This window comes from Psammomys obesus, unplaced genomic scaffold (genome assembly GCF_907164565.1).
Source record: "Psammomys obesus unplaced genomic scaffold, mPsaObe1.curated_primary_1811, whole genome shotgun sequence".
NCBI lineage: Eukaryota > Metazoa > Chordata > Mammalia > Rodentia > Muridae > Psammomys > Psammomys obesus.
The window spans coordinates 23,950,419-23,972,286 of record NW_026585895.1 but is presented as its reverse complement, the minus strand read 5'-3'; the positions used below and the strand labels follow the sequence as shown (position 1 = coordinate 23,972,286).

Below are 21,868 nucleotides of genomic sequence, written 5' to 3'. Positions count from 1 at the left end.
TAGAGCTTGGGAATTAAGGCATATGAGGAAGTTTGTTTCTTGAGCTTCTAGACTAATGCTAATAATATAGCAAGTTGCTAGCCACTGATGAAGAATACGTGACTGCTTCCTATAAGTCCTCTTTTAGGAGGACAAGAGTGTCTATATTTGTCATTGATTTCCAACATGAGAGATAACAGTTGACAAAGAATTATCTATACACAAAGTATATGAAATTGTCAGGCACAGTGACACACATATCTGTAGTCTCAGCCACTTAGGAGACTGAGACAGGAGGGTTGCCTAAGGCCATTTAGGCAATACTGAGACCTTAAAAGTGTGTGTGTGTGTGTGTGTGTGAGAGAGAGAGAGAGAGAGAGAGAGTCCTGTCCCTTTGGACGGACGATTACTTTTGTCTTTGTCTAATTGTTTTTGTCAGGGGCTCCAATGGGGCCTAGGCGGGCCTCCAACTCCCAGTCTTGCCTTACCCCCCTGCCCCTCATCCCCTATGGTGCACAGAACAACAGCCACACATTTGTCCATTTTTCCTAATGCTGGATAAGTAAGGGTTTGGATAAAGAACAGTGAGAGCATTCCTGCCTAGCAGCTGAGGGAATGTCATTCTTTTCTTCTGCTAGGCTGTAAGAGTAGAATGGCTGGGTCACCACACACTTGGTTGATGTGGAGGATATGGGTGATCCTGTCTCGGCAGTGTGTGTTTCTAAGGAATGCCACAGTTTTACTGTTTGTTTCAAGCTGTCAGTCATGTTATAAACTTTTGGGTCCATTTTTCCACTTAATTAGGTTATAGTGTTTTATGACTCACAGAGGTTTCTAATTTTCTAAAGTTAAATTGATACATTTTCCATTGTAATTTACCCTGTTGCATTTTTAAGAAACAGATTTATTGAAATATAATTGCATACCACATAATTCTACCATTTAAAGTTTCCAGTGTTCCAGCAGTTTCTTAAGGCATTTTTACAAGATTGCAAACATTGCTACAGATTAATTTTAGAACTTTTTTTTAACCTCACCTGAAAAAGAAACCCAAACTTAAATTCATTACTAATCACTCTACATTCCTCCCTGTCCTTCCATTCCCTGCTCCCAAGCCCCAGCAACTTCCACCCCACTTTCTGTGTCTGTAGAGCACCTACTGTGGGCATATCCTACAGTTGGCATCAAAGCAAGATGTGATCTTTGGTGAGTGGTTTCATTGCTGGCTTGGGAACATGCTTTGTAGTGTGAATCTGCATCATTCAGTTTTGTTACCAAATAAAATCTTACGGAGCCTACTTACATTTTGCTTACCCATTATGGACAGTGGGTTGTTTCTACTTTGGGCTATTATGAATACTGCTACTGTGAACATTCTTGTTTTTACCTTTGATGTGCACATATGTTTTCATTTGTTCTTGCTTATGTGTATGGTGTTAGCGTGGGCGGGGCTTAGCCATAGCGCTGTGTTTAATGCTGTACTGTATTGCTCTTGCTTCTCTACATCCTCTCCAACCCTGCACGCCCTCCTAGTTCGTCATCCTAGTGCATGTAAACTGCTACTGTACATCTTACCAAACTTTTCATACTCCGAATGTCGATTATTTATCAGATATATTATTTGCAAGCATTCTTCCATTCTTTGATTTCTTTTCTTTTTTTTTTTTTCTGTCATGACAGTTGCGTTTCAAAGCGAAAAAGGTTTTATATTGTCCAACTTACTTGCCTCTGTCCTTTTTGATACCATGTCTTTATGACCATAACCTAATAGAGTTTTTGTGCTATTTTGTGCTATTTTTCTCCTAAGAGTTCCATTGTTCTCGCTCCCTAATATTTAGGTCTGTGGAGGGTGGGCTAATTTCATCGTTTCACACACGGACACTGCTTGTCTCCGAACTGTTTATTGAAAAGACTGTTCTTTCTTCCTTGGTTGGTTGCTGGATGGTCGTCACTGCTTCACCAAACCCTTGCCAAGTCACACTCCGAACCCCCACCCTGCTTTCCTCATGCTCCTTTTATGGCCTAGGTGAGACTTTCATCAGAGCTAACTGAGGTACAGTTTCGATCTCACTCCATGCAGCTTTCCTGTAGTTCTCCCTTTCCACTCTGGGAGGGGTCGCCCCTGACTGCCCCAAACACCACCCGCCGCCTTTCCTTCTGCCAAGTACCACATTGCATCTTCCTGCCATGATAGTCCTCAAGTCCTGTCTTTGGTTCTTGTTTGTGTCCCCTGGGAGGCCCAAAAACAGGATCCAGTCATTTTCTCTACACTGGTGATGGGCGTGAAACTGTCTGGACAAGGAGAATTTTGATACTATGTGTTCACATGTGTTTGGTTGAAGATGGCCACACAAGCGGTTAAAAAGTAGCGGCACCTCACATTGACAAGGCTTTGAACGTAGCTTTCTTCCGTATCTATCCAGACCACACAGTTGATAGTGAAGGGCCGGCCTCCCCTCCCGGCTGGGCTGTTCGTAAGCAGTGAGCCAAGGGGAGCATGCTCTAGCGCAGGTCTGTTGGCAGCCCCGTGTGTTCCCTGCCCTGGTGGCACTCTCCTTTTCTTAGGCTCGTCAAGGTTTCGCTGCCTGTTTCCTGCCGCCCGCCTGCGGTTAGTGACAGCTAGAGGTTCTAGACAGTCACACGCATAGCAGTGTCAGCTGCACCCCGTAGCTGTGTCAGATGGCGGCTGGAATGAGCCCAGAGCCATGCTCAAAAATGAATGCTTTCGCCTCAAAGGAAATAGGTGGGGGTGGGGACAGTGGGACTCTTTTTTGATTATTGCTGATTCACAGCAAAGCCCAGAAATCACAGAGGCCGGAGGAAGCTGCTATATCTATCTCTAGCATTAATGAATGTTAGCATGAGGTAGGAATAGACAGAGCAGGCTGGTGCTCTGGCTTGAATCCTCAAATTTGTTGTGAAATGTAAATGCTGGCAGGGGGTAGGAATGGCCGGCTGTGATGAAGGCAGAGTAGCCAAAGATGTGCAAAGCTAAGAATTGGGAAATGAAGGCAACACAGATTGATTTTTTTTTTTTTTAAGGGAAATAGACTGTGGAGACTAGCATATCTTCTTGTGGTCTCTTCACATGGCTGTGGTATGGCCAGCTCTAGTCTCTTTCCCTATGCATATAAGGACACATAATATTGTCATAGGGTTTCTGCTCTCACAAGTCCACCTATGTTTGTTTGTGTTGTATTTTTGAGACAGGGTTTCTCTGTGTAGCTGTCCTCGAACTCGTTCTGTAGACCAGGCTAGCCTCTAACTCAGAGATCTGATTACCTCTGCCTCCCAAGAGCTGGGATTAAAGGCCTCTGCCACCATTGCCCAGCCAGGTCCACTTAGATTTAATCATCTCCCCAAAGCCTATTTCCTACTAGCAGGCCATCAGGGCTTAATATAGGCAGTTTGTATTCATAACCCCAGCCCAGTCGAACCACACTAGGCAAACACTGCCACTAAACTGTATCCCCTAGTCCCATTAAAGGTTTTCTTCTCTTTTTTGTCCTGAACATGGAAGCCAGAACCTCAGACATGCTAGGCAGGTGCTCTACCCCCAAGCCACGTACCCAGCTCCACAACCTCCATGGTTGAGGACCGTGAGCACTGAGCCCGGGAAGCCTCGCTGAGGGTAGGTGCTTGCCTCGTTGGCAGGGCTGTTGGAACCCATTCTTTAGGAACTGCTTTTCTGAGGAAATTTGATTTCTCATTACTTCCCTCATCCAAAAGCCTTCCTTGCTGGTCACAGGGTACTTTTACCTTTGGAAAGGCACACGTCACCTTTGATAAAGGCCCGGAGGAGAAATTCCCCACATACAGTCCTGGTCTGGGTAGTGTCCCGAACTGATATGAGAAGGATGTCACTGGTGCCGTGGGGAGATGAAATCCCAGTGTCTTCCTTACAGGTGTGATCTTGGATACGTTTCCAGGCTGAAATATTAAGTGCCGATGACCAGCAATTAGGAAATAGGCTTTGGGGACGTAATTAAGTATTGAATGGCTCTTGGGAGACTGTCCCCTTCTTCCTTTGAGTCGGTGGCCAGCAGTGGCTTCCCACAGGAGTGGTCTTCCAGAGCCTTCATCCTCAGCCTAACCCTCCAGTGGCATGCCACCCTCGGCTCTGTGTTTCCTGGCAAGTGTGTGCAGCTCTGTGTCCTGCAAGGCTTTGTTCCCTGTGAGTAGGGCACAAAAACAGCTCGGCACAGCCAGTTTCAGCTCCAGCTCTACCCCCACTACAGGGGTAGCTCATGGCCTCTGGCTTTGCGCATGACTTGTGTGAAATGAAAAAAATGCTGTGTTGTGGGTAATTGCCTGGTAAAGGAAGCTAGCTTTCAGAGCTGGCGATTGGAACGAAACGGCCTAAGAAAGCCATGGGGCTCAGCAGAAAAGGGGAAATATCATCGATAAATCAGAAAGTGCCCAGTGATGTCCTGCCTTGGTCATTTATGACAGTCCCCATATGTGCTCAGTGGACATGAAAGGCCAGTGCTGAAGAAGATCGTGGTGACTGCTTGCTCTACAGTGATCCATATTCACTCACTAAGCAATGGGAGCACCCCTTTAGTTGACAGTTGCCTGGTGTTTGCAGCTGTGCACAGGAGAGAGTCATGGTGTTGTTCCTTACCAAGGGCACGTGATCAAGGCCGCTACTTGAGGGGAGTTCATGTACTTGAGTTCATGTCAGCTTGAACATCCCTTATGCTGCTCACGGAAGCCACTCGGCAAACAGACGGTCTCTGGATGACACAGACGTTATGTTTTTTGTCATTGAAACAGATTGCTGTTTACTTGGGTGTATACCAGATGGAGTAGAGAGCATGTACCCTGTACCAGAAGTGAGTGCCTTGTACACTGGGATCCTGTCTTGTACAGGACGTGGGGGCAGAGCCTAGCTGCGGGACCAGCAAACGACACTGCCACGATTGACCCCATCTCTTTTTCTCTCTGGAGAAGGTTCAGTAGGCTGTAGATGAGGTCATGGTGCCCTAGTTTTGACTCCACCGTGATACTGGAGGGCGCGATTTGACAGTACCCCAAGCACTAGGGACACCGCTGTTTTGGGTGGCACGGCATTTCTCAGGGACTCTGGATGTCACACTTGTATGCCAGGAAGCACTCCTTTGTGCCAACCGGAGAATGACTGCCAACCCTAAGCTCTTTAGTAAAAACTCAACAGGGATTTCTTTTCTTGAAAACATTTTGCAGCAATTTATATTTTTTTCCCAGCGATACAATCTTTATTAGAGCCAGATGTATACACTCTGAGACCTGAATGAATATTTATGCAATCATGTATACATTAACATTTAAATGTGTGCATGCAAGACATTCTTGGAACAAGTGGATTTTTTAAAGGTAGCTGTGAAATTTAAGTAGGCATAGGCTGTATTAGGTGAACATGAACTTTTATTGTCTCCACTTTTCTCTTATTGCCTTAATAGAAAAATTTATCCAGGCTTTGTCTTGTTTAGGAAGACAGACCTGGGTTCAAGTTCTAAGTCCTTGTTCTTAGTAGTGCTGTATCATTGCCAGTCAATAGACTGACCTCTCTTGATACTTATTTCCTTATATAGAAGCAACAATAAACCGTCTCTTCCATCCCCTCCTCTCCCGTCCCTTTGGGAGAATTATAGTTTGTCTGTAAAGAGCTGTCTCCCAGAACACGCTGGAGAAAGGCTGCTAATGTCACATCAAACTGGCTGTAGAGATCACATAATTTGCCATCTCTGGCCTTTGTTGGCCTCTCAGATGTCATTTAAAGAAAAACTTTTAAATTTTATATCTCTGACCAGGAAGACAGTGCTGTTGAAAATCAGAGGCTTCTAAACTGAACTGCTGTTTAGATTTTGGTTTGTAAATGTTGGTGAGCCTGTTGACTTTGGGATTTGTGTTTAAACATTTCAGCCATGGCTTTGGGAGCAACTTGCCCCATCTGTAGCTTCTGGAGAAAGGGTCTTGCCAGATCCTGAATTGCTTTTCATCCCTGTAGCATGTGTTGTTCCCAGCCCAGGGCCCCACAGGTGTTTATTCTTGTTCCTGTGGCTGCTTTTATTGAAAGCGATGAAGATGACACAGTGTGAGCCTGGAGGAGTGTGAGACGAGAAGAAATAATGAGCAGGCCACATCAAGGAAACCTGTCCAATTCCTGGCTTTGGGCTTTACAGTGCACTTTTTTTTGTAAGATTTAAAAAATGTGTTTATATGTGTTTGTGCTCTTGACATACGTGCACGAGCAACACATGCACATGGACACACACAGGTACGCACCTGAAGAGACCAGCAGAGGCCATTGGAGTTACAGACTCCCTGGAGTTGTCTGAAATGGGAGCCTGGACCCAGACTCCTGTTTTTGGAAAGCAGCAAGCATTTTTAGTGCTGAGCCATCTCTCTCACCCTTATTTCTTTTTCTTACAGTTTGTGGTATTTTACTAAGCAATTTACTGTTGAAAAAGGAAAAACAAATTCTTACTTGTCTCCCGAAAGCTGTGGTGGGTTAGTACTGCTGGCTCTTAGATTTCCAGTGATAGACAGAAGATGGAAAATAAAATGTCCCATGCATTTGCTCTGAAGCAAGGAAGAACATTCTAGCAGATTACTTAAGAGAATCATACTTTTACTTGTGTTTTTGCATCTTTTTATCTTTATGGTTGACATCCTATTTTTTTCTTCTTTTACCCTAGAGGTTCTTACTTGCTATGTCTTTTATATGACGTGCTCAAAGGTCCCTTTTTGTTCCAGTTTTCCTGGACTCATTAGCAGGAGGCTGCTCCAGGATCCTTTTCATCATCAGAAGACAGCGTGGAGGCAGAGGTGGCGCTCTGGTGGTGATGTTTATTTTTCCAAGTGGCCTCAGAGGCACTGTGAGTCTATCTTTCAGTCGGCGGCTTCGTGAGCTTCCATAAACATGTGTTTCATGTGGGTTTTCTGAATGTTAGCCTTGTAGACTCCGGGATAGGGACGAGGGAGACACAGAAGGAAAACAAACGCTTGGCCCTAAAGCTCTAGGGAACACCCAGTTTAGCGAGAGAGACTGTGATGGCGAAGACACGGAAGAGTCTAATGGGCATTGTGACCTCATGGAAAAGAGGGAGGATCTGTTGGTTGGAAGCTGGGACAGTTCCCTGTTGTGTGATGTTGGAAGGGGCCCTTAGTAGATGAGGTTCGTGGCAAAGAGGAAGCTCCTAAGGGACATCTAGTTGACCATGGAGCACCCGTCCCCCATGCTTAGATGTTGAGTGAAAATGTGTTCAGGTAGTTGGAGCCTGAGACTAGAGGAACAAGTGGCATTAGCGACGAAGATGGAAACTGTTGCTACCATGTCTTGGAGCCAGGAAGGATTTAAGCATTTTGTTATTTTGTTTTTCGGTTAGTAATATCCCTTGACTGTTTTTATACAGTAGGATGAAAGAGGTTTGCGGTCTAGGGCAATGTCTGTTTTCTACTTGCCAGCTGGGAGTTGAGACCGGTTGGGACTTTTGTTCAGCGATTAGTAGGAAGCGCAGCAGCTTCATTCTCTGTAGGGAGGGGGAACTGGTCTGAGAAAATGTTAGGAAAAGGAGCTCCAGGTTACACTGACACATTTGCACACGAGATTTTGCGGCATTAGAATATAGACGGTGGCTTGGGGCCGGGCACTGTATCACCACACAACAATGCTGGCAGAGCAGTGGGATGTTCCCCCTCGGCCCAGTCCAGAGCTTAGGGATCTGAGCAGAGCCGTTTGGGAAAGTTGCTAGGACTCCAGTTTTGTTTTCAAGATGAATCTGGTTTAAAAAAAAAAGTTGTTGTTCTTTGTACCTTTACATTGTATTCCTTCAGATACAGTGTTCGTGCAGTTCTCCTGCATTTTTAAAAATACGAACTCCAAGGCACTAATGGGTCCTAAGGTTCTAGGTCTAAGTAATGCTATGGCTGTTGGAATCCAAGTGCAGGGCGGTTGTAATTCACTACCACATGGACCAATTTGATTTAGCAACTCAGGGACAGGGTCTCCCATGGAGTTCCTCTTATAGAGAGCACTAGGGAGTGAGAGGCCAGAACCCACACTTAGGGTTCTGGCTTCCAGGAGGAAGGCAGTTCAGGACGTTGAGGGTCAAGTGTAGTAAGGACTGGAAAGCATCTGTTAGTGACTGGACAGTTGAGCAGAGTTGGCCAGCTTCTGCCCTGAGTCAGGCACCAACTACATTAGGCCTCTGTGGTCTCTGTGGCAGCCGTTGGATTTGGCTACGTGGCACAAAGCAGCCGTGGACAATACATAGTTCGGTGGTCATGGATGTAAGCTGGCAAGCGCCCAGTGGTTTCATTCAGGCCTAGACCATGGCTTTCCCTGACCTCTGCCTCTTAGGAATGGAGAATTAGGATTTAGTCAGGGCTAGACACAGCGTACACATTTTTAACCCTTGAGGTAAGTATCGGCCCCGTCTCCAGTTGGTGTCGAGCCTGGATTAGGTGGTTGCTCTGCTGGCGGTTACACACCCAGGCAGTAACTGGCTAGGACCTGAATTCGCCTTTGATTTCAAAGCCTGGCTCAAGCCAACTCACCGGCTTGCTCCCCAGGGCGGTGGCCATAGCCCTCAACATTCTCTAGAGCTTGAGTTGGCATGGAGGACATGGAGCCCCACACTGCTGCCCTTGTCCTTCTGTGACCAGTAGCGAAGGCAAGCTTTTCTGCTGATCCTGTGTCTGCCACAGTAAGGTGAGTGGGGCTACAGGGACACGAGTACCTCCGTCTAACAGGCGCTTCTGCCTCCGAACGCATCTGCCCGATACTATTTGAGCCTTGGGTGAGCTTTGATTTTTTTTTTTATATAAATACTTATTTTGGAATACTTTCAGGTTTGTGGAGAGGTTGCAGGAATAGTATAAGGAAGTTCCATGTATCTTGTGGTCAGTTTCCTCCAACACGGAATTAGTGATACATTTGAGCTAATTAGTGAACCAATATTGCTAGCCACTAAAGTCTGTGGGTTTTTCTCCATCGCTACTGCTCTGTTCCTGTTCCACATTACCACATCACATTCAGATATCATATCTCCATTTTTTTTTTTCCTCTTTTGTTTTTCAGACAGAGTTTCTCTCTGTAGACCAGGCTGGCCTTGAACCCAGAGACCTGCCTACCTCTGCTGGGATGAAAGGTGACTCCATAGATTCTTGATGGTGACAATTTCTCAGACATCTTTTGTTTTGACGACCCTGGTGGTTTTGGAATTTGGTATTCTGTAGGTTGCCTGCCTGTTGGAATGTGCCTGATGTTTTTCCCACAGTTGGCCAGACCTTAGGAATTTTGGGCGGGACTCACGGAGCTGGGGTGGCTTCTTTTCACCCCAAAGTCCAAGGTACAGTGCAGTTCCCCTCTCTTAGTGTTGATCTTAGTCATCTGGCCGAGGTTGTGGCCGTTCACTCTCTCCATGAAAGTTACCCTGTCTCCTTCTCTCCCTGTTTGCATTGACCACATAAGGGACACACTTTGTTCTCTGGATGGTCACTGTGCCCAGCCCACAGGTAAGGGTGGGAGAACTCTGCACTTCTGAGTGGAGCGGAGTATCTCTGTAAATTGCTGGGGCCTGTTCCTTATCCTGAGAGTTGCCTCTTCCCCTTTCATTCATGCCTGTATGGATTTAAGTGTGCTCAACTGAATGAATTTCCTGTGTGTAGCGCAGGCCTTTGCACCTGCTTTGGTGCCTGGCTGGCGCTCTGTGAGACTGGGACCTGTCTACGTGGGTGTACCGTTCAGGATCTATTCTGTTCAGGTGGAGAAAGAGCAGGAAGTTCTGCCTCTGAGATCCAGTTCCTTAGTATAAACTGCTAAGCACGTGTGTGTTGTCTAAAACACCCGGGACCTCAGACTTCTTTATAGGCCAGCAGTCATTTCTTGAAGAAACCTCTCCAGCAAGCCTCAGAGCCTTTGTCAGAAACTGGCGTCAGAGCAGCGCCACCTTGTGGTAAATACTGAGCGCTCCAGGGACAATTCCTGCTCAATTCTGTGACTCTCAAGTGTTCTAGCAGCAAGTTTTTTTTTTTTTTTTTTTTTTTTTTAAAAATCAGTTTTGTTCTTCAAAGAGAGGCTGGTGGTAGCATAGCATAGCACCAAGTTTAGATACTTTAAAGTAATCAGCTACAGTTGTTCTTAAAAGCAGTTTCGCTTGTGAGGTGGCTCAGTGATTGCTTTCTGCTCAGTCTCGAGGACCTGAGTTTGGATGTGGCAAGTGCCTGGTAATTCCAGCTACAATTCTGAGGGACCCAGTGCTCTCTTCTGGCCTCTGTGTGTGTGCACGCATGGGTACTGTATGCACACACTTACACAGGTCTTTTTGAAAGCATAGATGTAAGGTCAGGCATTCTCAAACTAATGTTAATCTCAGCTTTCATAGGGAGATGAGATACGTTATAGCAGCTTTCACCAATAAAAGTCCCACAGGCACCTCACTGTGTTGAGTTCGGTGTGGAAATCCTTTCTGTTGTGGCTTGGACCCAGAACACTGACAGAGCCAACCCCATTGCTGAGGGGGTTTCAGTCGTCTGGGTCACTGCAGGGGATGGCAGGAGGCGTGTTGTATGTACTGATAGGGGTGTAGAGTTACCGATAGCTCGGCCCCGAACATCACTGCGTGACGTCTGCAGGAGGTGTTTCAGCAAGCAGAAGGTGCGTGCTTTTCAGTGACCTCAGCATCAAGCACGCTTGTCTGACGCAAGCCCAGTCTGGCTTTGCTTATTGCCCATGTCCCGTCAGGTCCTGGCTGCAGAGACCACTCAGTGGAGGAGGCCAGCGTGCTTCCTTTGCGCAGACAGCAGCAGCACAGCAGTGAGCTGCCTTGAGGTGCTTTCAAGGACACAGGCAGTGGTGCATCATGGGTAGCCATGCCACCTGGGTAGGAACTGGAGGACAAGCAGGGACTTGGAGATTAAGAGTGAGTCCCTTTCCTTCTGCTAATATTTTGAAAGAAAGGCTTGACCTTATCAAGGTGGAGAAACCAATTTAAGATGAGCCTTTAATTTCTGAGAGCATCATTTTATTTACAGCTGATATATAAAATGGATTTTAAATTGCTTTTCAGTGTATTCTAGTTAATTTAAAGCATATTTCCCATAGCCTTTGAATTCAGTTTTTAAGTTTTTAAATTAATTATTAATTAATTTAAAATAATATTTAACATGAATTTTATCTAAGGCCGAGAACCACACAATTCAGGTAGGACCCACAGGCTACTCAGCTATTCCATCTACTACATTTTTTTTTTTTTTTTTAAGACTGGTGATTCTCTGCTATATATATTCTCTGGTTCTGACAGAAGTGACAAGCTTATTACTAAATATAACACAATCTTTTTTGTTGTGGTGAATTTAAGGTATAATTTAATAATGTTTATTGTTAGCCCTATTATTATTACAGCGGTATTATCTAACCTGCTATTATAATCAATAAAAGACATAGACAGCTGATAGATTTTAGAATAGCACTATCTTACCTGAAGCAGGGCAGATATTAACCCTCTAAAGTACCCTTACCTCCTAACCCCATCCCAGGCCAATTGTTTTAATAATTTCTATTTGGGCTACTTCCCATCCATAATTTCATAAAATTTTGCTTATTCTCTCATCTGGGCCACTTCCTTCATCCACACCAGCCAAGTGCTTCTTCAAGCTAACCCATGGTGGCTCTCTCCCTCCTCTTCCTCTTTTTCTTTCCTGAGATCCTTCTGTGCCCAAAACCTGAGAACCTTAGCCACACCTACTTCCTTCTGCCCTGCCCAGGTATAGGCCTTTTAATCCCAATCAGGGATAATTGGGGAACATTCCTTCTCATCACATGGTTACAGGAGCTAGGTCAACATTATAACAATACCCACGGCAGGACGCTAACCAGAGCTCAGGGCACTGAAGTCAACAATTGAAAACACAGTTGGACCTTCCTCTAACACATGTCAGTTCTTTGAGTTTATTTCAGCTCTTCATTTAGTTCTAAGTTTTGCTTAGGTTATAGGAGAGTGGATAAGCACAAGCCAGGAAAGGTGAGATTAGGGCCAAAAAATGTGTGTTATTAGGATTAAAGTTGGCTTCAAGTATGGAGCAGTCAAACCCGTAGTAGATGAACAAGACATTTTTTGCCCTTTCTTGTTAAAAGTCCAGATTACCCAGGGGTACCTTAGTCACTTGAAATTGGCCCTCATAGGGCAGGGGTGGGGGAGGGTTGGAGGCAAAGCTGTGCTCCCTTATCGGCACCGAAGAGTGTTCCCTGGGGCCACAGGGGCAAGTGATTACTACTCAGTGGTTTCAGCAGCGGATGCCTAGCTCTCCTAGAGCCCTTGTCTGGGAGAACTTCCTTCCGTAGCTTCAGAGCTTCTAGCTGTTTCTGGCTTGTGGCCACATTGCTCCATTCTCTGCTTCTATCTTCGCTTCATAATCTTCTCCCTGTGTGACAGCCTTCCTGCCCTTACTTCTCTTACAAGGATTCATGTATTTGGGACCTGTCTGGATAACCTGAGGTGTTCCTTATCCTACTCCTGAATCTCTGCAGACCTCTAGAAATCAAGCGGCTTGATCATGGACATGTCTTATTTTATCACACACTTCTGACACAGCCTTACCTGACGGCCTCTCAAAAACTTTGCTTAAGTAGTCGCATGCATGTCCACCTCCCCTGCCCACAGGAAGGAGAGAAGAGGAAGATGGGGTCATCTTTTTGCACAGATCTTCAGCTTCAACAAATACATTGAAATTGCATAAGTGCCGCCACAATCAAGATGGAGACCAGTTCCTTCATCCCAGTATGTTCATGCTGTTCTCTTCTGGTCAGCTGTACCCCCAAAGCCCTGGCCACCATAGTCTTTCTCCAGAGGTGGAATTTTGTCCTCTCAGAATGTGATGTATCAGCCAGTGAATAGCCCTTAGAGTCTCGCTTCTTGGCGGGGTGCACTTGAGATTCATCCATGTCATGGTCGGTAGCAAGAAACTGTTACTACCTGACTCCCAGGCAATCCACCGTGTGCTCACGCCACCGTCTGTCCATTTGCCAGATGGAAGATGCTGGGCTGGATTCCAGTTTTGGTGGATTATAAATAAAGTTGTTATAAGTGCGTGCACACCGGCTTTTGAATAAACATACGTTTCCTTTTTCTTTGGCAGGGACTGAGGAGTGGAATTGGCAGGATTATATAGTTAGTATGTGTAATTTTGTATTAAAGCATCAACTGTTTTCCATTTTGTAGTCGTACTGGCAATCTTTCTGCCTCCTTCACAGCTTGTTTTGTGTGAAGGGGTTAGCTGTCCTACAAGGTATGTACGGAGTCGGGGGTGGGGTGGCCTTAGGTGTCATTGAGGGTCTCTGTAATCCATGTAGGCTGAGGGGGTTTTGTTAACTGTGATTTCCACCATCATCAGTGCAGTTTTGAGGCAGGATTTTATGTAGCCTGGACAAGCCTTGAGCTTATTTACTATGTACCGAAGGATGACTTTGAACTCTTTAGCCTCCTGCCTCTACCTTTGAAGTGCTGAGATTACACTTGGGCCACGGTGTCTCATCTTAGGTAGTGCTGGGATCGAACCCAGGGCTTTATGCGTGCTAGCCAGGCGCTTCGCCAATTAAGAGACACCCCAGCTCTTGGATTGGAACCAATTAGTCTTCTTTCAACTCTAATCATACCTGTAAACCTTTCCACTTAAAATTCTTCGTAGAGGTTTCTCTCTGAAAGTGGTCGGAGTCTGCATCACTCAGGCTTTTCCCACTCTTGATGTCAGTGCTGGCAGATCAGGTGGAGGGGTTGCAGGCAGGTTTGACCGGCTGAGCTGCAGATGATTCCTGTGTGTTTCTTTGGTGTGGCTATTTCTCTGTGGGGTAGGACATGAAGGTTCCTGTGTATGGTGAAGGGTGGTGGAGTATGTGTGCATACGTGCCCATCAGATGTAAAGCCAAGGAGGATGGGCTGGTCCCTACCTTGCCATTGGAGAATGAGAGTGAGACACAGGATTGTTCTGCTTTCACCCTTTCCCGGATGCTAGTGGGGAGGAATGGAGAACTTTCCCACAGGAGAGAATCTTTGGGTTGACAACTCCTCTTCCTCTACCTCTTCCGTTACTTCAAGTCTCCTATCTGACAGGAAGGGTGGAGGGTTAGGATAGATTTGCTGTGGCCATCATACTAAATGAAAGTTTGAGAAAATATTTGCAAATTTTATTCTTTTTTTTCTATGAAGGTATTAGTTGTAGCTGTTAGGTAAAAAATTATTTGAAAACAACCCTTTTCTTGTTGGAGTCAAATTCATGAAGACAAAAATCTTCCACCTCCCAAGCTCTCCCTTCAGTAACATCACCCCCTCACCTTCAAGCTTTCCCTACAGTGACTCTACCCCCTCACATTCAAGCTTTCCGTACAGTGACTCCACCCCCTCTCCTTCAAGCATTCCTTACAGTGACTCCGCCCCCTCACCTCAGCTTTTCTCTACAGTGATTCCGCCCCCTCAGCTTCAAGCATTCCCTGCAGTGACTCCGCCCCCTCACCTTCAGGTCAGCTCAGGAGTGGTGCCCCTTCCGGTGCTTTACCTGGTGACAGCACTGCCAGAGCAGCTGTCTGTTTTGTCTTTTCACTTGGTGGTAAGCTTCCTCAGGAAGTGAGCAATGCCTCAGATAGGTATTCCAGTTTGCTAAACTTACGGCCGCGTACCTCAGAATTGTTCTTGTGGGGCGGGCTGAAAATGTGCTTTCTGACAAGTATAGGTGACCACACTCGGAAATTTAATTCCCAGAATTCACTGGGAAAGAAGGTTCTCCAGGATCCTGCCTCTCTCTTTGTATTCAGCTACTTCGAGCAACACAGGGCTCATTTCCTGCTTGTAGGAATAACAGCAGAGCCATCCCCTCACTGCCTGTTTTCCTGTCTCTTCCAGAAATCAGGAAATGACCTTTCCGGAAGGATACAGATCTTTCTTCCAGGGCCGCCACAAAATTAGCATTGGTGGTGCTCCATTTTATTTATAGCTGGTTCCTACCAGTTGACTACACCTGATCTGAACTGCCTTGAAGTCAGAAGACTTTAGTGTTTGGAGTAGTTGTTTATACATCCAGTAAGATATCACAGGGTGGGACCCAAGCCTAAGTGTAAAATGAGCTTGTGGTTTATAAACCGCATATCCATGACCTGTGCTTGTATTTTCCCTGTGCTTGTGTTTTGACTGTGGCTTGTTACATGAAATCAGGTAGAAAATTTACACTTACACATCAGGTCTGTGCTCAAAAACCAGGTTTTAAGATACTGTGTGTGTGTGTGTGTGTGTGTGTGTGTGTGTGTGTGTGTGTGTTGTATGTATGTATGCTGGTCACTGACACATCCTATCCTCCTAGAGCTATAGTTGTAGGCAGCTGTGACCTGCTGGAACCTGAACTTAGGTTCTCTTTGGGAGCCACAAATGTTTTGTACTTCTGAGATGTCTCTCTAGCCACCACCGGCTCCCAACAGCTATTTTCTTTTGGAAATTAGGTATTGTTAATTGGTAGAACAAAGAATACTACTGCCAGGGCCTGCCCACCAGGCACATTATTTGGCTTTGCCTTTCTCAGAATAAGTCCTCCCAAGAGGCTAGCTCTGGTCTTTCGCCTACATCTGTGGACAGCCAGCACCGCTCTAGCCTTCCTTGAGGAAGGAGTGAGTGGTTCTGTTGAAGAGTCCCTGTCCGCTGATTTTTTTTTTCCTGATTCTGGAGCCCCCCTTTTGTCAATCCTAAGCTGTATGCCACTTCTCTGCACCTCCCATCTCCTCTTTGGGGGTACTGGAAGGAAAGGGGTCAGACTTCAGAAGCTCTGTCTGCATATCTTGTTCTTTCAAAGCATCCAGTATGGATCTCTGTGAGCTTAAGGGCAGCCGCGTGTGCACTGTGGGTTTGAAGCCAGCCAGAGTTACACAGTGAGACCCCGTTTCTCAAAGAAACTCCAAGACTAGCCGGGTTCCATGCATGGTTCATGTTTGTAATTGTAGCACTTAGGAGGATGCTGAGCGGTTGAGACCAGCCTGGTCTACATAGCAAGGTCTAGACTGCAAAACTCTTGTCTCTAAGAAAAGGTGTGTGTGTGTGTGTGTGTGTGTGTGTGTGTGTGTGTGTGTGTGTGTATGTTGTATGGTGTGTGTGTATGTAAGTTTCTGCCTCCTGCTCTGTCGAACTCTGCCTTGTTCCTTTGTGACAGGGTCTCACCCAACCTGGAGCCAGGCTGGTAGCTAGCAAGCCTCAGCAAACCTCTTGCGCCTCTCCCTGCATGGTGCTGGGGATACAGATACATTCCCGTGGTCATGCCTGTTTTTATTAATGTGAGTGTTGGGATCAGAATTCAGGGTTTCATGCTGGCGTGCCCATTGAGCTGTTTCCACCCCCTTGCCTGACCAATTTCTTTTTAATTGAAACCAAAACACAACAGAAGGCCCTCAAAATTGTGATCTGGTAGTCCTCTCTGTTTGCAGTTTGAATTTGCTACTGAGTAACATTTGCTGTAGACACAAAGAGCACAGCTCCCATCCAGGCAATGCTTAGTCCTTTTGATTCTCTTATCCTGTGCACATTTAAGGTGAAAACTAAGACCAGATAAAATTGATGCGACCTTTACTGCTGTGCAGTAGCTAGCCTCAGGTGTCCTTCATTCCAAATAGTGTGCGCGCGCGCGCACACACACACACACACACACACACACACACACACACACACACGGGATTATTTTTAATGGAAACACTCTGAAATGAGAAGCAGCCTTCACCACCACCCCTCTTTCCCCGCCTGGAGATAAAGCCCAGCTTGGTTTATTTCTATCATCCTCCTTTAAAAACATTCCTTATATGGCAATTTCCAAGCAGCAGAATAGCTGTGTGATGAAAATGTCAAAAAGAGTAGGAAAGCTGGCCGCTGGGAAAGAGCGTATTTGGAGGCGTATGCAAAGGCAGAAGCCGGGGTGGGGAGAGGGCTGCGCCTTCCCTTTGCAGAGAGGAGTTACTGGGTGGCTCTGCCACTGTCTTCCAGAGCCTTCCCTCTGGTTAAAGACTCTGACAGCAGCTGCTCTGCTCCCACCCCTTGGTACCCACAACTTTATGACTGTTGATCTTTATCCTCTCTTTGGCACATTTTTGTTTGTTTCCTTGGATTTTAAGGGCCCTTTGTGATTTTGAGAGCCCCCCCCCTTTTTTATCACATTGTACGTAAAGAGCTGGGGAAAGCAGGTTGGTGTAGGAAAAGAGATTTAAAGTCAGGCGGCACGCCAGGCAGTGGTGGCACAGGCTTCTAATCCCAGCACTTGGAAGGCAGAGACAGGCTCATCTCTGAGCTAGCCTGGACTACAAAGTGAGTTCCCGGACAGCCTCACACAGAGAAACCCTGCCTTGAAAAGGCAAGCTAAATAAATAGATAAAATAAAACCCTTATGGAGAGAGTTTAAGGTAAGATCAAGAAAAGCCCATTTACCAGATATAATGCAGACATCTGCAACCCCAGCCCTTGACAGGTAGAGGTAGGGGGGTTGTGCTCTTGAGGTCAGCCTGGGTAAATTGTATATTCTAGGCTAGTCTGGGCCAACTGTGACCCTGAGTTAAAAAAAAAAAAAAAAAAAAAAAAAAACTACAATAAAGACAATACCATTACCTTAAGCTTTTTAATCTGGACCAGGCTAGGACATGGCCGTCAGACCTTCATAGCCTACCGGAGTGGGGAAGGGAATGGCTAATGAAGCGTGGTGTGGGGTCCAGCAGTACCTCATATCACACTGTCGAAAGACCACCTGGGGAAACTAACAGTGGGCAGCTGCTTGATATGGCTGTGAGGGACAGCCACGGAAGCTGGGTGTAGCCATGCGCTGGGCACTAATTTCCCCCGAGTGAGGGGGCTTGAGGGAAATTGGCTTTGCAGTCAGAATCTGTGTCCCTAAGTTGTGTGGCTGCTGTATTTGGAGTAACTTCTGGCACGGGCAGTACCAAGATCACGCCACTTCCTCCACTGAGAAGGAAGACCAGTGGGGGGTGAGTCCACTGGTGTGGTCTCTTGACCTCACTCTGCAATTGCTGCCTGCTTGACCGACACACAGTGCTCCTTGACTTGCTGGACAGGGCCTTTAGTTGATAGATAGCGTCTGTATGGGGATCCGCAGCAGCTTACTGGTAGATGACTGTGTGCTCAGGTCTGCGCCATCCTACAATGTGATGGTCGGGGTCTGTCAGCTGTGGCTCTGAGCTTCCCCAGAGGCACGCCTTGGAGTCCAAAGTGTCTGTCACCATTCCCACAGCTGAGTAGAGGGAAGGCAATGAGTGCCGCCTGGGCCTGCCAATCAGTGTGTGTATAACATTTTTTAAATCCTAGGGGTTTTTTTTGTTTGTTTGTTTTGTTTTTTTAATTTTTAACACTACAGTTCTCAGTGGCTTTGAATCCATCCTTTCTAGAGAAATAAATTCAGCCGCCAGGATGAGGGAGGGAATATTCCTGGCTTGGGAAGAGGCCTCTTTTTCCCACCCTGCTGGGTTGTCCTTGCTGGCCCCCGTGTCTGGCTGGTCTGTGACTCTGAGACTGTGTGACACCTGGCTTCTCTGAGGTACTTCGTCCTCTGCTCTGAGGGCGTTCTCTTCCCTGCCTCAGACGTCTGGTTTTCACCTGTGGCCGTCTCTCTTCCTCGGCTGTTTCTGTTCAATCCTTGTGCTGCGACTTTCATGGTGTTCCAGAGGGAGAGGGGGATCAACGGGCCTTCATGTGCTTTGCTTGATAAAAAGTGTGCGAGAATTCTCTGTCGGTCAGTCGGGGCAGGAATAACCCCCTATAAATGTCTCTTGTTTTACAGCACTGGTAGTTGTGCTGTTGGTGAAAGGCAATTTAAATAAAAGGGTCATGCTGGAGAGCAGTTGTTTATATTCACTTTAATATTTCTGCTGCTAGTAAAATTTAGGGGAGATCAAATCCACGTGGGATGAATAAAAGCTTTGCTACCTGCACTGGCCCAATCTAGAAATCCTGGTGGAGGCTCAAGCCTGGGCTTCAGAACTGCAAACGGCTGTGTGAATTCCTTTGCGCTTGGAGCAAATCATTGGACCTAAAAATGGTGAACATTGTGCTTTTCTCCCAGGTTTCTAGGACTGAGCTAGTGAATGCATGGACACGTGCTTAGCTTGTTTGTCTCTTAACCCTGCTGGGTAGGGTTAAGATACCCAACCTGGTATTGAGGTTGGAATGAGAAAGGAGGGGTCCAGTGACCGAACCTAGATTTGTCCAGCTCCCAAGTCTGCTCTTACCATCTCCATTCCTCTGGGTTGGCAAGCACGGGCTTGTAAGAAAGACTTTTAAGGAGGGACTGGATGGAAGGTGGTGATAAGTGAGTGCTCTCCTAGTAAGCTGAGTCCTTGGAGCTCTTTTTACTATGTGTTTTCAGATAGTCTCACTAAGTTACCCAGGTTGTCCAGGAAGTTACTTTGTAGCTGGGTTGGCCTTGAACCTGCTATTCTCCTGGTTTGCTTCTCTGGTCATTGAGGTTACTGGGCTGCTGTTCTAGGCCCACCCAGATCCATTGCAAATGCTTAAGACAGATGGGTGTGGCTTCGGAAGGCTCTGACAGAAGGCCCCTTGTCCCGCAGTTCACAAACCACTTGCTGTCCCTGGAAAGTGATCCACATTTTAAGAAAGTACTGAACTGTTAGGAGAGGGTATTTTTCCTTCTTTGTCCTTTAACAGTAAGAGACAACATGGCAGGGCTCTGCTTTGTTGTTGAAGGGAGCTAGGGACAACCAAAAGCCTATATAGTTCTCAGCTCCCATGTGTCCGATTCTGTTTCTGTGTCCTGTTCTGGCCACCTTGCTGTTTCTGTTCTTCCTGGCAACTGCTTTAGCGTTTTTGTTTCTGTCTCCCGCATCTTGAATGTGGACGGACACATGCCTTAGATACACATTGGATGCTGTTGTAAAGGAAGCCACAGCCGCCGCTTAGGCTGTGAGCATAGTTCTCCATTTCTGTAACCATTACACTGGAAAAAAAAAAAAATCTTCTGACAGAGTTAAATCAGTTTTGCAAACAGCCTTATACTTAAATACTTCATTAGTCATTTCAGAAAGATCATGCTTTCTAAAGTTTGAAATGGCATCCTTTTCTAAAAAGAAGCTTCTTTGATAACACGGCTGTTCAGTGTCAGATGCCAGCATTATTGCTGCTGGCTGAATTATTTTTCTAGTCTAGTGGTGCTTTTCCAGTAAACCTTTAGAGGGCAGCATCTCTCACTGTAATCCATGTTTTGAATAAGCTCTTTTAGACATAAAAGATGGAGAGACGGGGGTGTTCAGAGTCTGTGTGTATCGCCCTTGTGAGGATGAAGCAGAGGCACTGGCCAGGTCAGGGCACTGGCCCAGGCTGATGAGAGGGCAAGTGTGGAAGCCTGCCTGGATTACTGTCCACCACTCTTTCCCTGTGACCTTGTGCAAACTGTAACAAGGTCAAACAGGTGATTCTGAACCAAAATGGAATGTGATAGTTAGAAGGCACAAATAGCCATTATTTTTGCTTTTCAAGTCACTGTCGATCTAGTTCATAGACCAAGCAATTCACCTATTCAAGTATACAGAACTATAGTTTTAGAGTGTTCACAAACATGTTAATGAATGATTACTAAACTCTAATTTGAGAACATTTTGTTACTGTCCAAAGAATTCTCTTATTCATCACCCTCCAAGACTACATATCTTCAACCCTGGCAACCTTTCAACCCCTTGGTTTCTGTAGGCTCACCTATACTGGCAGTTACAGGTTGAGTCATGTAGCATGTGGCTTCTTGTGACTGGCTTTCTTTATGTGCCATAATGTATTTAAAGTCTGCTCATGTTGCAGCACGAATGGATGCTTCATCCCTTCCCTGTTCCAGTGTCCCAGTATATTCTGCTTCCTCAGTGGATGGACCTTCAGTAATAGCAGAAGTGCTGCTGTGAATGCAGTGTCTGTGTGACATGTGTCTGCATGTGCGCAGAGCTGCTGGCCCACATGATAACTCTGTGGAACTGTTTGAACAACTGCTAAACCGTTTCCCAGAGTGATTGCATCTTTGTCCCCAGCATCAGAGAATGGGGGTTAAGAAGTCCAAGAGCTTTCTCTGGAGGGGGAAAAAAATCAGAAAATGATAGAGAGTCCCAAGGGTGTGGTGGTACATGCCTGTGATCACTCCAGAGCTGATGGATGCCAGGTTAGGCCAGCCTGAGTGACATAGCCAAACCCTGATTGAAAATCAAAATGAAAATTCCAGATTTCTCTGATAAGTTGTACTTGGGGGAGGGAGTTAAGACTCTTAGCATCTTGTGTCCACGCTGGACTGTTGGCTAAAATTCTCAGCATCTTGTGTCCCCAAGTCCATGCTGGACTGTTGGCCACACCCACTTGAGGGCAGCTGCCTCAGCTGCCAGGAAAGCAGCCATGCTTGGACCCATCATGCAGTTCCCGTGCGCCACCAAGCTGATAAGAGGTCGACATTTAATGGTGGCTCAGCATGCCGATACCAGAGGCCAGCAGTTTGTAATTCACAACTCCTGACTTGGAGATATCAAACCACCAAAGCACGTGTAATGCAGGGAGAGGAAAATGGTATCTTCAGTAGAACAACACAACTTGTCTTACCACTGAGGCGGGCTGAACACGTCAGAAGCACCTATTTGACCTACAGTAAAGGCAGCCGTGGAAAAACTGCCTTAGAAGACAGCGGCTTTGGCCTTGGTCAGCATTTACGTCCTCCAGCCGGAGCTCACCCTGTTCTCCTTCGGCAGACCACACTGCACATTCTTGTGTCTGCTCTGAACTGACTGTGTATTCAAGACAGGGAAGGACTAGCCTTCCGTTAGGCGTGTTTGGGTCCTGGTAGGGACACACACTGCATGCTCTGAAACCCTGCTTGCATCTGGAAAAAATTAGTTACA

General features: G+C 46.2%; 1 protein-coding gene across 4 annotated transcripts in view; it reads left to right on the top strand.

The window, feature by feature from the left end:
• Tanc1 (tetratricopeptide repeat, ankyrin repeat and coiled-coil containing 1) overlaps window positions 1-21,868 on the top strand; it is a 226,749-nt gene that overhangs the window by 124,561 nt on the left and 80,320 nt on the right. The gene's annotated exons all lie outside the window — the stretch shown is intronic.